The sequence below is a fragment of the Papio anubis genome, chromosome 4, assembly GCF_008728515.1.
Source record: "Papio anubis isolate 15944 chromosome 4, Panubis1.0, whole genome shotgun sequence".
NCBI classification, from domain to species: Eukaryota; Metazoa; Chordata; class Mammalia; order Primates; family Cercopithecidae; genus Papio; species Papio anubis.
The window spans coordinates 31,794,473-31,811,424 of NC_044979.1; the positions used below are offsets into that span (position 1 = coordinate 31,794,473).

General features: G+C 38.3%; 1 protein-coding gene and 1 pseudogene across 11 annotated transcripts in view; both read left to right on the top strand.

Annotated features, from left to right (window-relative positions):
* GRM8 (glutamate metabotropic receptor 8) overlaps window positions 1–16,952 on the top strand; it is an 824,703-nt gene that overhangs the window by 684,857 nt on the left and 122,894 nt on the right. The gene's annotated exons all lie outside the window — the stretch shown is intronic.
* On the top strand, window positions 3,456–4,359 carry LOC101008708 (annotated as a pseudogene). The gene has a single exon (XR_645379.3). The product of XR_645379.3 is annotated as a mortality factor 4-like protein 1 pseudogene (transcript).

The following is a 16,952-nucleotide window of genomic DNA, read 5'->3' on the forward strand; positions in this document are numbered from 1 at the left end:
TTCCATGGTGTATATGTGCCACATTTTCTTAATCCAATCTGTCACTGGTGGACATTTGGGTTGATTCCAAGTCTTTGCTATTGTGAATAGTGCTGCAATAAACATACGTGTGCATGTGTCTTTATAGCAGCATAATTTATAATCCTTTGGGTATATCCCCAGTAATGGGATGGCTGGGTCATATGGTACATCTAGTTCTAGATCCTTGAGGAATCGCCATACTGTTTTCCATAATGGTTGAACTAGTTTACAATCCCACCAACAGTGTAAAAGTGTTCCTATTTCTCCACATCCTCTCCAGCACCTGTTGTTTCCTGACTTTTTAATGATCGCCATTCTAACTGGTGTGAGATGGTATCTCATTGTGGTTTTGATTTGCATTTCTCTGATGGCCAGTGATGATGAGCATTTTTTCATATGTCTGTTGGCTGTATGAATGTCCTCTTTTGAGAAATGTCTGTTCATATCCTTTGCCCACTTTTTGATGGGGTTGTTTGTTTTTTTCTTGTAAATTTGTTGGAGTTCTTTGTAGGTTCTGGATATTAGCCCTTTTTCAGATGAGTAGATTGCAAAAATTTTCTCCCATTCTGTAGGTTGCCTGTTCACTCTGATGGTAGTTTCTTTTGCTGTGCAGAAGCTCTTTAGTTTAATGAGATCCCATTTGTCAATTTTGGCTTTTGCTGCCGTTGCTTTTGGTGTTTTAGACATGAAGTCTTTGCCCATGCCTATGTCCTGAATGGTACTACCTAGGTTTTCCTCTAGGATTTTTATGGTATTAGGTCTAACATTTAAGTCTCTAATCCATCTTGAATTAATTTTCGTATAAGGAGTAAGGAAAGGATCCAGTTTCAGCTTTCTACTTATGGCTAGCCAATTTTCCCAGCACCATTTATTAAATAGGGAATCCTTTCCCCATTTCTTGTTTTTCTCAGGTTTGTCAAAGATCAGATGGCTGTAGATGTGTGGTATTATTTCTGAGGACTCTGTTCTGTTCCATTGGTCTATATCTCTGTTTTGGTACCAGTACCATGCTGTTTTGGTTACTGTAGCCTTGTAGTATAGTCTGAAGTCAGGTAGTGTGATGCCTCCAGCTTTGTTCTTTTGACTTAGGATTGTCTTGGAGATGCGGGCTCTTTTTTGGTTCCATATGAACTTTAAAGCACTTTTTTCCAATTCTGTGAAGAAACTCATTAGTAGCTTGATGGGGATGGCATTGAATCTATAAATTACCTTGGGCAGTATGGCCATTTTCACGATATTGATTCTTCCTATCCATGAGCATGGTATGTTCTTCCATTTCTTTGTGTCCTCTTTTATTTCACTGAGCAGTGGTTTGTAGTTCTCCTTGAAGAGGTCCTTTACATCCCTTGTAAGTTGGATTCCTAGGTATTTTACTCTCTTTGAAGCAATTGTGAATGGAAGTTCATTCCTGATTTGGCTCTCTGTTTGTCTGTTACTGGTATATAAGAATGCTTGTGATTTTTGCACATTAATTTTGTATCCTGAGACTTTGCTGAAGTTGCTTATCAGCTTAAGGAGATTTTGGGCTGAGACAATGGGGTTTTCTAAATAGACAATCATGTCATCTGCAAACAGGGACAATTTGACTTCTTCTTTTCCTAACTGAATACCCTTGATTTCTTTCTCTTGCCTCATTGCCCTAGCCAGAACTTCCAACACTATGTTGAATAGGAGTGGTGAGAGAGGGCATCCCTGTCTTGTGCCAGTTTTCAAAGGGAATTTTTCCAGTTTTTGCCCATTCAGTATGATATTGGCTGTGGGTTTGTCATAAATAGCTCTTATTATTTTGAGGTACGTTCCATCAATACCGAATTTATTGAGCGTTTTTAGCATGAAGGGCTGTTGAATTTTGTCAAAAGCCTTTTCTGCATCTATTGAGATAACCATGTGGTTCTTGTCTTTGGTTCTGTTTATATGCTGGATTATGTTTATTGATTTGTGAATGTTGAACCAGCCTTGCATCCCAGGGATGAAGCCCACTTGATCATGGTGGATAAGCTTTTTGATGTGTTGTTGAATCCGGTTTGCCAGTATTTTATTGAGGATTTTTGCATCGATGTTCATCAGGGATATTGGTCTAAAATTCTCTTTTTTTGTTGTATCTCTGCCAGGCTTTGGTATCAGGATGATGTTGGCCTCATAAAATGAGTTAGGGAGGATTCCCTCTTTTTCTATTGATTGGAATAGTTTCAGAAGGAATGGTACCAGCTCCTCCTTGTACCTCTGGTAGAATTCAGCTGTGAATCCATCTGGTCCTGGACTTTTTTTCGTTGGTAGGCTATTAATTATTGCCTCAATTTCAGAGCCTGCTATTGGTCTATTCAGGGATTCAACTTCTTCCTGGTTTAGTCTTGGAAGAGTGTAAGTGTCCAGGAAATTATCCATTTCTTCTAGATTTTCCAGTTTATTTGCGTAGAGGTGTTTATAGTATTCTCTGATGGTAGTTTGTATTTCTATAGGGTCGGTGGTGATATCCCCTTTATCATTTTTAATTGCGTCGATTTGATTCTTCTCTCTTTTCTTCTTTATTAGTCTTGCTAGTGGTCTGTCAATTTTGTTGATCTTTTCAAAAAACCAACTCCTGGATTCATTGATTTTTTGGACGGTTTTTTGTGTCTCTATCTCCTTCAGTTCTGCTCTGATCTTAGTTATTTTTTGCCTTCTGCTAGCTTTCGAATGTGTTTGCTCTTGCTTCTCTAGTTCTTTTAATTGCGATGTTAGGGTGTCAATTTTAGATCTTTCCTGCTTTCTCTTGTGGGCATTTAGTGCTATAAATTTCCCTCTGCACACTGCTTTAAATGTGTCCCAGAGATTCTGGTATGTTGTATCTTTGTTCTCATTGGTTTCAAAGAACATCTTTATTTCTGCCTTCATTTCGTTATGTACCCAGTAGTCATTCAGGAGCAGGTTGTTCAGTTTCCATGTAGTTGAGCGGTTTTGATTCAGTTTCTTAGTCCTGAGTTCTAGTTTGTTTGCACTGTGGTCTGAGAGACAGTTTGTTATAATTTCTGTTCTTGTACATTTGCTGAGGAGTGCTTTAGTTCCAATTACGTGGTCAATTTTGGAGTAAGTACGATGTGGTGCTGAGAAGAATGTATATTCTGTTGATTTGGGGTGGAGAGTTCTATAGATGTCTATTAGGTCTGCTTGCTGCAGAGATGAGTTCAATTCCTGGATATCCTTGTTAACTTTCTGTCTCGTTGATCTGTCTAATGTTGACAGTGGAGTGTTGAAGTCTCCCATTATTATTGTATGGGAGTCTAAGTCTCTTTGTAAGTCTCTAAGGACTTGTTTTATGAATCTGGGTGCTCCTGTATTGGGTGCATATATATTTAGGATAGTTAGCTCTTCCTGTTGAATTGATCCCTTTACCATTATGTAATGGCCTTCTTTGTCTCTTTTGATCTTTGATGGTTTAAAGTCTGTTTTACACCTGGAAATGGAGATGGTGGCAGTACCAGTGAGACCCCTCAGCCTCCTCGGAAGAAAAGGGCCCGGGTAGATCCTACTGTTGAAAATGAGGAAACATTCATGAACAGAGTTGAAGTTAAAGTAAAGATTCCTGAAGAGCTAAAACCGTGGCTTGTTGATGACTGGGACTTAATTACCAGGCAAAAACAGCTCTTTTATCTTCCTGCCAAGAAGAATGTGGATTCCATTCTTGAGGATTATGCAAATTACAAGAAATCTCGTGGAAACACAGATAATAAGGAGTATGCGGTTAATGAAGTTGTGGCAGGGATAAAAGAATACTTCAACGTAATGTTGGGCACCCAGCTACTCTACAAATTTGAGAGACCACAGTATGCCGAAATTCTTGCAGATCATCCCGATGCACCCATGTCCCAGGTGTATGGAGCGCCACATCTCCTCAGATTATTTGTACGAATTGGAGCAATGTTGGCCTATACACCTCTGGATGAGAAGAGCCTTGCTTTATTACTCAATTATCTTCATGATTTCCTAAAGTACCTGGCAAAGAATTCTGCAACTTTGTTTAGTGCCAGCGATTACGAAGTGGCTCCTCCTGAGTACCATCGGAAAGCTGTGTGAGAGGCACTCTCACTCACTTATGTTTGGATCTCCGTAAACACATTTTTGTTCTTAGTCTATCTCTTGTACAAACGATGTGCTTTGAAGATGTTAGTGTATAACAATTGATGTTTGTTTTCTGTTTGATTTTTAAACAGAGAAAATAAAAGGGGTAATAGCTCCTTTTTTCTTTTCTTTTCTTTTTTTTTTCATTTCAAATTTGCTGCCAGTGTTTTCAATGATGGACAACAGAGGGATATGCTGTAGAGTGTTTTATTGCCTAGTTGACAAAGCTGCTTTTGAATGCTGGTGGTTCTATTCCTTTGACACTACGCACTTTTATAATACGTGTTAATGCTATATGACAAAATGCTCTGATTCCTAGTGCCAAAGGTTCAATTCAGTGTATATAACTGAACACACTCATCCATTTGTGCTCCTTTTTTTTTTTTTTTTTTTTTTTAAATGGTGCTTAAAGTAAAGAGCCCATCCTTTGCAAGTCATCCATGTTGTTACTTAGGCATTTTATCTTTGCTCAAATTGTTGAAGAATGGTGGCTTGTTTCATGGTTTTTGTATTTGTGTCTAATGCACGTTTTAACATGATAGACGCAATGCATTGTGTAGCTAGTTTTCTGGAAAAGTCAATATTTTAGGAATTGTTTTTCAGATCTTCAATAAATTTTTTCTTTAAATTTCAAAAAAAAAAAAAAAAAATAAAGTCTGTTTTATCAGAGACTAGTATTGCAACCCCTGCTTTTTTTTGTTCTCCATTTGCTTGGTAGATCTTCCTCCATCCCTTTATTTTGAGCCTATGTATGTCTCTGCATGTGAGATGGGTCTCCTGAATACAGCAGACTGATGGGTCTTGACTCTTTATCCAGTTTGCCAGTCTGTGTCTTTTAATTGGAGCATTTAGTCCATTTACATTTAAGGTTAATATTGTTATGTGTGAACTTGATCCTGCCATTATGATATTAACTGGTTATTTTGCTCATTAGTTGATGCAGTTTCTTCCTAGCCTCGATGGTCTTTACATTTTGGCATGTTTTTGCAATGGCTGGTACCGGTTGTTCCTTTCCATGTTTAGTGCTTCCTTCAGGGTCTCTTGTAAGGCAGGCCTAGTGGTGACAAAATCTCTAAGCATTTGCTTATCTGTAAAGGATTTTATTTCTCCTTCACTTATGAAACTGAGTTTGGCTGGATATGAAATTCTGGGTTTAAAATTCTTTTCTTTAAGAATGTTGAATATTGGCCCCCACTCTCTTCTGGCTTGTAGAGTTTCTGCTGAGAGATCTGCTGTTAGTCTGATGGGCTTCCCTTTGTGGGTAACCTGACCTTTCTCGCTGGCTGCCCTTAAGATTTTTTCCTTCATTTCAACTTTGGTGAATCTGGCAATTATGTGTCTTGGAGTTGCTCTTCTCGAGGAGTATCTTTGTGGCGTTCTCTGTATTTCCTTTTCCTGGATTTGAATGTTGGCCTGCCCTACTAGGTTGGGGAAGTTCTGGATGATATCCTGAAGAGTGTTTTCCAACTTGGTTCCATTTTCCCCCTCACTTTCAGGCACCCCAATTCGACGTAGATTTGGTCTTTTTACATAATCCCATACTTCTTGCAGGCTTTGTTCATTTGTTTTTCTTCTTTTTTCTTTTGGTTTCTCTTCTCGCTTCATTTCATTCATTTGATCCTCAATCGCTGATACTCTTTCTTCCAGTTGATCGAGTTGGTTACTGAAGCTTGTGCATTTGTCACGTATTTCTCGTGTCATGGTTTTCATCTCTTTCATTTCGTTTAGGACTTTCTCTGCATTAATTACTCTAGCCATCAATTCTTCCACTTTTTTTTCAAGATTTTTAGTTTCTTTGCGCTGGGTACGTAATTCCTCCTTTAGCTCTGAGAAATTTGATGGACTGAAGCCTTCTTCTCTCATCTCGTCAAAGTCATTCTCCGTCCAGCTTTGATCCGTTGCTGGCGATGAGCTGCGCTCCTTTGCCGGGGGAGATGCACTCTTATTTTTTGAATTTCCAGCTTTTCTGCCCTGCTTTTTCCCCATCTTTGTGGTTTTATCTGCCTCTGGTCTTTGATGATGGTGATGTACTGATGGGGTTTTGGTGTAGGTGTCCTTCCTGTTTGATAGTTTTCCTTCTAACAGTCAGGACCCTCAGCTGTAGGTCTGCTGGAGATTGCTTGAGGTCCACTCCAGACCCTGTTTGCCTGGGTATCAGCAGCAGAGGCTGCAGAAGATAGAATATTTCTGAACAGCGAGTGTACCTGTCTGATTCTTGCTTTGGAAGCTTCCTCTCAGGGGTGTACTCCACCCTGTGAGGTGTGGGGTGTCAGACTGCCCCTAGTGGGGGATGTCTCCCAGTTAGGCTACTCAGGGGTCAGGGACCCACTTGAGCAGTGAGTCTGTCCCTTCTCAGATCTCAGCCTTCGTGTTGGGAGATCCACTGCTCTCTTCAAAGCTGTCAGACAGAGTCGTTTGCGTCTGCAGAGGTTTCTGCTACGTTTGTTATTGTTTACTGTGCCCTGTCCCCAGAGGTGGAGTCTATGGAGACAGGCAGGTTTCCTTGAGCTGCTGTGAGCTCCACCCAGTTCTAGCTTCCCAGTGGCTTTGTTTACCTACTTAAACCTCAGCAATGGCGGGCGCCCCTCCCCCAGCCTCGCTGCTGCCTTGCCGGTAGATCACAGACTGCTGTGCTAGCAATGAGGGAGGCTCCGTGGGTGTGGGACCCTCCCGGCCAGGTGTGGGATATGATCTCCTGGTGTGCCTGTTTGCTTAAAGCGCAGTATTGGGGTGGGAGTTACCCGATTTTCCAGGTGTTGTGCATCTCAGTTCCCCTGGCTAGGAAAAGGGATTCCCTTCCCCCTTGCGCTTCCCAGGTGAGGCAATGCCTCGCCCTGCTTCAGCTCTCGCTGGTCCGGCTGCAGCAGCTGACCAGCACCAATCGTCCGGCACTCCCCAGTGAGATGAACCCAGTACCTCAGTTTAAAATGCAGAAATCACCGGTCTTCTGTGTCGCTCGCGCTGGGAGTTGGAGATTGGAGCTGTTCCTATTCGGCCATCTTGCTCCGCCCTCGCCAGTTTTATTCTTAAGAGCATGTGGATATCTAGTTTTCCCAACACTATTTGCTGAAAAGACTGTCCTTTCCCCATTGTATATTCTTGGAATCCTCACTGAAGATCAGTTGACCAAACCATTCACATATTTGTTTCTGGGGTCTCTATTCTGTTCTATTGGCTTATATGTCTGTATTTATACCAGTACTTGATCATTTGGATTTTTGTAGCTTTGTAATATATTTTGAAATCAGGAAGGGAGATGCCTTCAGCTATGTTCTTCTTGCTCAAAATTGCTTTGCTATTTGGGTTCTTTTATAGTTTAATATAAATTTTAGGATTTTTTTCTACCTCTATAAAATTTCTTTGGGATTTTGATAGGGATTGCATAGAATCTGTTGATCACTTTGAGTAGTCTGGCATTTTCACAATATTAAGCCTTCTAATCCATAAATAAAGGATGTCTTTCCATTTGTTTGTGTCTTGTTTAATTTCTTTCATCAATATTCTTTAATTTTCAATATATAAGTCTTTCATCTCCTTAGGCTTATTTCTAGGTATTTTTATTATTCGTGATGCTATTGTAAATGAGATTGTTTTTGCAATTTTTTCAGATAGTTTGTCATTAATATATAGCAATACAATTGATTTTTATGTTGATTTTGTATCATTTAACTCTATTGAATTTGTTTGTTCTAACAGTTTTTTATTTTTTTTATAATTGAGTCTTTAGAGTTTTCTATACATAAGATGATGTCATCTGAAAACAGAGACAATTTTGCTTCTTTCCAATTTGGATACGTTTTACTCTCTTTTCTTGTCTAATTGCTCTGGCTAGGACTTCCATTACTGTGTTGAATAGAAGTGCTAAGAGTAGGCATCCTTGCCTTTGTCCTGATCTCTCAAATTTTCACCACTGAGTATGTTACCTGTAGGCTTTTCATATGTGGTCTTTATTATGTTGAGGTATTTTCCTTTTAGTCCTAGTTTGTTGTCAGTTTTTATATGGAAGTGTGGTTGAATTCTGTCAAATGCCTTTTCTGCTTCTATTTGGATGATTATGGAATTTTTATCCTTTATTAATGATTAATTGATTTTCATATGTTGCCATCCTTGCAACCCAGGGATAAATCCCACTTGGCCATGGTGTATGATCCTTTTAATGTGCTATTGGATTTGATTTGCTAGTATTTTGTTAAGAATTTTGCTTCTATATTCATCAGGAATATTGGCTTGTAGCTTTCTTTTCCTTTGTTGTATTTGGCTTTGGTATGAGGGTAATGCTGGCCTCAAAAAAATTAGTTTGGAAGTGTTCTCTCCTCTTCAGTTTTTTTGGAATAGTTTGAGAAGGGTTGGCATTAAGTCTTTAAATGTTTGGTGTAATTCAGCAGTTAAGCCATCTGGTCCTGCACTTTTCTTTGTAGGGACATTTTTTATTACTAGTTCAATCTCCACACTAATTATAGGTACGTTCGGACTTCATATTTCTTAATGATTCAGTCTTGGTAAGTTTTTTTCTAGTGATTTTTTTATTTCTTTTAGATTATCCAGTTTATCTGAGTAGAATTACTTTTAGCAATCTCTTCTAATTTATTTTATTTCATTGGCATCCGTTGCAATGGGGAAATATCTTTGACTTTGCTCTGGTTCAGTCTGGTTCCATATACTGGTGACCATGGCTGACAGGTGGTTTCCAAATCAGTAGTGTGCTTTGCTTCCTTGAGTTGAGTTCAGCTTCAACCAGCATCTTCTTTGATGAAGAGCCCTTCAGAAAACAGCAGGCCTATCATCCCTTGTCCTTGCTATCGATCAAAATCCCTAATTAAAACACTTTCACTAGGAAAGATGTCTCATTGCTCGGTGGCTGCTAGAAAAGACTAGGGCACCTGCCCATCATCTGACTTTCATTTCTTTTTCATATGGAGGTGGGACTACCCAGACTGTTAAATTCTCTTCCTCATCTCCAAAGGGTTCTGGTAGCCATCTACTAGACCTAAATGTAACCATAACCATCACCCTAACTTTTTGCCTTGGACCAGATGAAACTCTATGATAATTTTTACATCAATGGTTCAGACTTCTCCAGAAATTCTCCAGCCTTGAGAAATTTCTAGCAATAAGCACTTTCTCCAATAATGTACACTTTCACACGTGTGAGAAATCAATAAATTTCATGCATCAAGAAGTTCTAAAAAAACTGTCTTACCATCCTTCTCTGTAGTGGTAGCCCCAAGTATACCTGTAGGTTTTGTTGCTCAGCAAATATCCACCTAGAATATCTTTTTATGCAGCTACCAGCAGTCTTCACAAGTGGTTCAGTTGGAGAACTGTCCTTCTGAGGGAAGGAGCCAAAGCCACTCCTCTAAACATGGCTCTTTCCCAGAGGCTGACAAGCCACAGCTTGATGCCCTTGAGCCCTTCCCTCTCAGTTTTCTCCCTATATAGATGAGATTTAAGAGGAAGGGTGAATGGGAGCTTGCTCAAGTAGGGCTGCCTCTGGAATGTCTTGGTTGGCCTTCAGGATGGCTCTCTGACTTCTTCTAGAAGGTAAAGTAAAGGTAGTTTTTGGGAAGCTCTTCTCAGACCTTTCAGCTTTAGGATTTGCCTGGATTTCCAGGTAAAGGAAAAATCCTACTCAAAATTCTGTTACACTACAATTTCTTAGTATTTGCACTTTTGGCATGAGAAATAATGAATATTTTTGGTTAAATATGTTATTTTAAAAAAAAAACTTAACAGGGCAAGTAGAAGTTTTGACATTATAAAAGAGGACTTAAGAAGAATGGTTCAAAATATCAAGAATTTAAAATTACTATTGATGCCATAAATCACTAAGGGGTAGAATGTTATACCTGTGTATTGTACAAGGCCAGATGCCTTACTAAGTGCAATGTAACAAGAGGAAGCACACGTAAGTGCTAAGGGGCATGAGATTACTACGTTCATTATAATGGGCTTCTAAGCTTTCAAACATATCCACATATTATACAATGGGCAGTACTGAAACAGCTTAGATACATTTGTTATAATAATTAGTTAACCATATATTTCTTTAGTAAATGTTTGTTTGGGTCATCTTTTTGACATTTAGAGCTTGTTTATTTAAAATCTTTGCTTATTTATTTATTTATTTGAGATGGAGTTTTGCTCTTGTTGCCCAGGCTGGAGTGCAGTGGCGCAATCTCGGCTTGCCACAACATCTGCCTCCTGGGTTCAAGCGATTCTCCTGCCTCAGTCTCCTGAGTAGCTGGGATTACAGGCATATGCCACCACACCCGGCTAATGTTTTTTGTATTTTTTAGTGGCCACAGGGTTTCTCCATGTCGGTCAGGCTGGTCTCAAACTCCCGACCTCAGGTGATCTGCCTGCCTTGGCCCCCCAAAGTGCTGAGATTAAAGGCATGAGCCACCACGCCTGCAACCTTCGCTTATTTTTAAGATAAATTATACCTGAATTTCATGTTTAAATTTAGATTCTTAAATTATATTCCACATTGAATCTTCTTATTTAGTTTACATTAATTGAGAATTTCTTCAACAATAAACAGTGTTGCATTTCTCTGAACCTGCACATAATAGATACCGGGACTCCCTTGTTGATTAAGACTTGAAAACTAACTGGGAAGCCAACTAGCCATTCTGTTACCCATACTAAACAGTTTGGAATAAACTGGGAGTGTGCACATTCCTTTTATCACAGAAAATTACAAGGTTTTGGTGATGCCTTTGATGCAAGTAAATCTTTTGTGATTTATCTTTGTCTAGTGTTTTCCCGAAATACTCCTACATAAAGCTTTGGACAGCAAGACACTTTATCCCTCTCAACTTTAGTTTGCTCTTTTTAATGACCCATCCAGCATGGCAGTTTATGGTGTTATCATGTCTAATTTTTTATATTTACCCTCTGAATTATATTTTCAGCTATCAGGGTATTGGGAAATACCATTTTCTAAGACGGAGTCAATTAGATATTATTTATTAATCTTAAAAGAAAATGCCCTATATTCACATACCCATCTTAAAATGAAAGAAATGAATAAATAAAAATTTTAAGCAAATAAAATGAAAGATAATTCAAGTTTAAACGAGGGAAAATCTATAGCTGTTGCTGTTGATCAGACCATTGTGTTATTATTTTGGTAATAATATGGTATAGCATCCTGGATTGGTTTTTATTTTACTACTTTTTTTTTTTTTTTGGAAACAGGGTCTCACTCTGTTGCCCAGGCTGGGTGTAGTGGCATGATCTTGACTCACTGCAACCTCCGCCCTGGGTTCAATCAATTCTTCTGCCTCAGCCTCCTAAGTAGCTGGGACCACAGGCGCAAGCCACCATGCCCAGCTAATTTTTATATTTTTAGTAGAAATGAGGTTTCACCATATTGGCCAGGCTGGTCTCGAACTCCTGACCTCATGATTTGCCCACCTTGGCCTCCCAAAGTGCTGAGACTACAGGCGTGAGCCACTGTGCCAGGCATATTTTACTACTTTTGTAGCTGTTTTTCTAAGGAAGTACAAGACAAAAGGTGCCAATAATGGCAATTATGGTTAACCTGGGCGAAATAAATATTTGAGCAGGAATATATATTTCAATGTGCGGACAGCTGGTAGGATTAGTACATCATGTAGTGTGTCTGTCACAAGGAAGTAAAGTTGACTAATCAAGTGTTATATAAAAGATCTGATTTTTAGTATTGAACTTCAAAGGTTTACATTAAGTTCAAATTAAAGAGAGGATTGAAAAAGCTCACGTGATTTAATGGGCTGCTATAATAATGAAATTACTTATAGGATTATCATTTATGTGTATATTTTATTAGCATTCCTATTTAGCCAACTTGATAAATATGCATTTGATTCATTTCTATTGAATACTGCCCTTATCCCATTCCTAAATGTCATCAACTTGGAATTGTTTAATTCTTTCTTGAAACTGGAATGCTAGTACTTCAAAATGGTATATATAGAATTATTGCAGTGCTGCTTTATAGCATTTTGGATCTTCTTGGAGAAACCTGTTATAGAAAATAATGTATTTATTATATAAGACCTATTTACCATGCTGTGTTCCTATACAAAAACAGTGAATTTTGACCAGTAAATCTTATCTGTGGTGTTAGTTTGCTTTGGTATTTTGCTGGTTCGTTTCATCCGTATGCAGAGATTTTTATTTATTCACTCATTTATAGATAACAATAGAAGGCTGACTAAAAGCATTCCCCCCTTGCTGCTTGAAATCTCAAAATATACACAAACATCTTTCTAGGATTTCTGAACCAAGAATACAGTAATTTTTATATAACTTTCTCCATTCTTTTCTGAGTTTCCATTAAATAGATCAATGTTATCCATAGGTTTTATAAACCATATGAAATATTAGCATTGAGTTATAATTAGAAATCTTGCTGTTAACTTGACTTCCAGTTAAGAAATCAGTGACTTATATTATCACTGATATAGACTAAAAATTACATGTATTTGAAAAGATCACTGCCCAACATTTTAATGTTCTGTCATCTGAAATAGAAAATCAGTCATGCCTTTAAAAAATAAAGCAAAGCCTGTGCAGGTTGTAAGTGTTGCTGCTGATCTGTAAGTACAGCTTAGCCTTCTGCTCGACAATGTAGCTTTCTACCTTTAGGTTAGATTTCAAGTGGCAATGCATTTGTCACGCCAGCTTTCTCAGATCATAAAATGATCATGTCTGTTGACACAATTACTGATGCTGCTATTCAAGACTGGAGAGTGATTGAAGAGAATTTCAAAGAGAAAATATAATATATCAGTTGCAAATGGAGACATGAGTGACTTTCAAAGGCAGTAAACTCACTATTCTTACATCGAGACTACGAGAGAGAAAAAAATAAGATTGAAATTTTCAGGTCCAATTTAAAGAAATAGTTTACATTCATACCAGGTGGATTCCTGGTATGGAATATAAAAGTTCCAGTTCATACTCAGATTTACAGGTGGAAGGGCTTACAGAATCAATTGAGCATTTTTTAGTTCTGATTCTAAACACACTGTCCACCACTTTTGTTCCAGTATAAGTTGTTAAGCCACCTCAGAGGTGTTTTAGAAGGAACTGTGGCACAAGACAATGTGATCTATTCAAGAATTATCCAGCACAACAGTAACTGAGATGAGGTTTGAATCTCTTTGTTAAAGTTGAAGAGCACTAACAGCTTACCAACTGGTGTCAAAATTACCAGCAACTGGCTCAGTGTGGTGGCTCAAGCCTGTAATCCCAGGACTTTGAGAGGCTGAGGCGGGTGGATCACTTGAGGTCAGGAGTTTGAGACCAGTCGGGGCAACAGGATGAAACCCTGTCTCTACTAAAAATGAAAAAAAATTGGCCTGGTGTGGTGGTACATGCCTGTAATCCCAGCTACTAGATTACAGGCTGGGATGAGAATGAGGCTGAGGCATGAGAATCACTTGAACCCGGGAGGCGGAGGTTGCAGTGAGCCAAGATCGCACCACTGCACTCCAGCCTGGGCGGTAGAGCAAGAGTCTGCCTCAAAAAAATTAAAAAAATAAAAAAAATAAAAACAACAACAACAACAACAACAAACACATTACCAGTAGCTGACATGTCCTTCAAGATCAATATCAAACTTGCTCTGACTTTCCAGCTATCTGGAGCCCATTTCCTTGTGCACATTACTCACGCCACTTACAAGCCATGATTTGCTCTGGAAAAATGCATGTGAGGGTGCCTTGCATCAGTACCTGTCTCTCTCTTCACTAATTATAGATAGTATTGCTCCACCTGACTTGATTCTTGAATTTCTGATTCCTAAACTATTCCTGGTCTTTGGTTAGATTCACTACTTTGGTCTTTGCAATATATCTTTGTTTTCCTGATTTCTTACCACTTTTGATATTGAATGATGACTTATTGCTCTTTGTACAGGCCATTTAGGTACAGTCAGCCCTTGGTATCTGTGGGTTCCACATCTGTGGATTCAATCAACCACAGGTTGAAAATATTCAGAAAAAAAAAAAAAAAAAAGGAATGGTGGTGTCTGTGCTAACCATGTAAAGACATTTTTCCTCATCATTATTCCCTAAAAAATGCAGTATAAAAACAATTTTCACAGAATGTCATTGTATGAGGCATTGTAATTAACCTAGAAATGATTTCAAGTATACAGTCGGATGTGTGTAGGTTATAAGCAAATATTACACCATCTTATATAAAAGATTTCAGAATCCATGGATTTTGGAATCTGGAAGGTCCTGGAAACACCATACAGAGGCCTACAGAGGTTGAGAGGGTGACTTTGTGGTTAAGCTACCTTGGCTGAGCACAGCTTTGCTACTTACTCTATGTGTATATATACGCGTATATTATACACATGGTCCTTGGCAAATTAGATTTTCTCACTTTGTGTAATTTTCCTCAATTGTACACTTATGATATCAATAGGGATGTTTTAAGATTAATAAGGAAATACATAAAAAGAACTCTGAACTATACTTGCTACACAGTTGTAAGCTATTAGCCATTTTTGCTCTTGACTGTGGTACTTACATATACTTAACTCTCTGTTAACCTAACACAAGTCATAAATGCTACCTAGAATTTTGATCCTATCCTCCCACCCTTTTAACCCTGAGCTTACTCAAGTTGCATTACGACAGTTAATTATAAATTTGTTGAAATGTACCTTATAAATGTGATCTGTGGAAATTCTTCAAATCCAATAACGGATGCCATATGTTAACATGAATTTATGTTTAATTTTAATTCAAATTATTCTCTTCTGATTTTTTTGTGAAACCAGAATTCCTTTATAATTTACAGTTCAAAACAAACTTAAAGTACATCTTTATATTACTTATTGGTATTCAACATGTGCTTAGCAAGCACATATATATAGTATATATAATATACATACATATACATATACTTTGTCAATATACACATACATATATACGTACCTTGTCATATACATACATGTTGCTATATTTCTACATTTACACTTGGCCCAAATTCTGAGCATGCAAAGATGAATAAGATATGGCAATGAATGAATAAAAAGATCTTACTAAGAAAACATTAAAACTTTTTTGGAGCTACTCATTACATTGGTGTTAGGTAGAATTTCATATTTTGATTCTTTACTCACAGTGAATTCTGTAATTAATAGGAAAGGTTGTACAGCAACAATGGGGAATTTCCAGAAATTTCTTATGATTGCCACTGTGGTTGTTTTACTAAAACTGAAAGGAAGATTGTCACAAGAGTGAAGATGGATCCTGGCAAGACGGAAACAGAAGCAGCAACGAAGTGCCCTGTGCTGGTGTGAGAGAAAAATGTACAGAGACAGTAAGGATGGACCAAGAGTGCTTCCAAGCACCTGAGCCCGTCTCTGTTGGATACATGTTACTTTTCTTTGTTATTTGCTATCCTTGTGGTAATGGATCCAGAGCATTATCCAGTCTTACCCTAATACAGCTGCCTTTGCTCTCTTTTAAGATTTCAAAGTTTTCTTCTTAAATATACTCTAATGAGGAGAAAATCGCCAGCAAGGCACTGTGAGGTCTTCTGTACTTGCCAGTGTCTATTGGGAGACAGTATTCCAGTGAATATCACAGGAAGATCTCCCTGATCCCTTCTTTAGGGGAGCAGCTTCCCCACAGGCAGCTCATTTTTCAGAGCAAGAACAAGGCTCTATCTTATCTTTTTCTTTGTGTTTCTTCTTTGTGCTGTTCCTTGGCCCTTTACTTGAAAACAATACTTAATAGTATTTCCATATTTCTTTCAAGTCTTATGAGTTACAAATAAAACTAAAGACACCAAAGGACACCAATGAAGAAGTCTTTCATTTACATCTGATTAAGGAAAGAAACTGAAGACAATGGAATGGAACTGACATTCTCTTTAGAGACAAAATGCATTTTTGGAACAAAAATACATACATTTAGAGTCTTTTGTTTACATCTTTTTAAAATAAATAGTCTGAACCATGACTGACATTTACAAGACTGGAAGTTCTCCCGTGAAAAAGAGGAAAGTTTTCTAATGAAAATTATGGACACTTTTTTTTTTTTTTTTTTTCGAGACGGAGCCTTGCTCTGTCACCCAGGCTGAAGTGCAGTGGTGTGATCTCGGCTCACTGCAACCTCTGCCTCCTGCGATCAAGCCAATCTCCTGCCTCAGTCTCCCGAGTAGCTGTGATTACAGGCACCTGCCACCACACCTGGCTAATTTTTGTATCTTTAGTAGAGATTGGTTTTCACCATGTTGGCCAGGCTGGTCTTGAACTCCTGACCTCAGGTGATCCAGCCACCTCTGCCTCCCAAAGTGCTGGGATGGCACGCATGAGTCACTGTGCCTGGCCCACTTTTTTTTTTTTTTTTTTTTTGTTAAAAGAGGAGGACTGCTTCTCCATTGTCACTCTAGTTGTAGTGTCATCCCTGAGCCTTGATTTGAGGCTTTACAATATTAGGTGCTAATCTGAAAAACACAAAACAATAACTGGTTTTAAAGGCTTGACTAACTTTGAGAACTGAAATTATTCAAACGTGCAGCTGCTCTCATGAGTTACTTCATTTCATGGATACAAAGTATTTTGTCTCTCATTCAAGTAACTTTAAACATAGGGATAATTCTTCAACTATATGTATCCAACCCCAAGATAATTTATTATTTGGGGAAGTAAGGGTAAGAAAGTGCTCAAGCTGTTTTCGGTTTTTCAGAGATGGGAATATGTTCGTGTTTCAACTGGATGTTTTTGGTGCTTTGTAGACATAGTCATTGTACTTCATTTTAGTATTCTGAGATATGAGTTTTCCTTGATATGTCCTTTCACAGTCAATCAAATTGCTTTG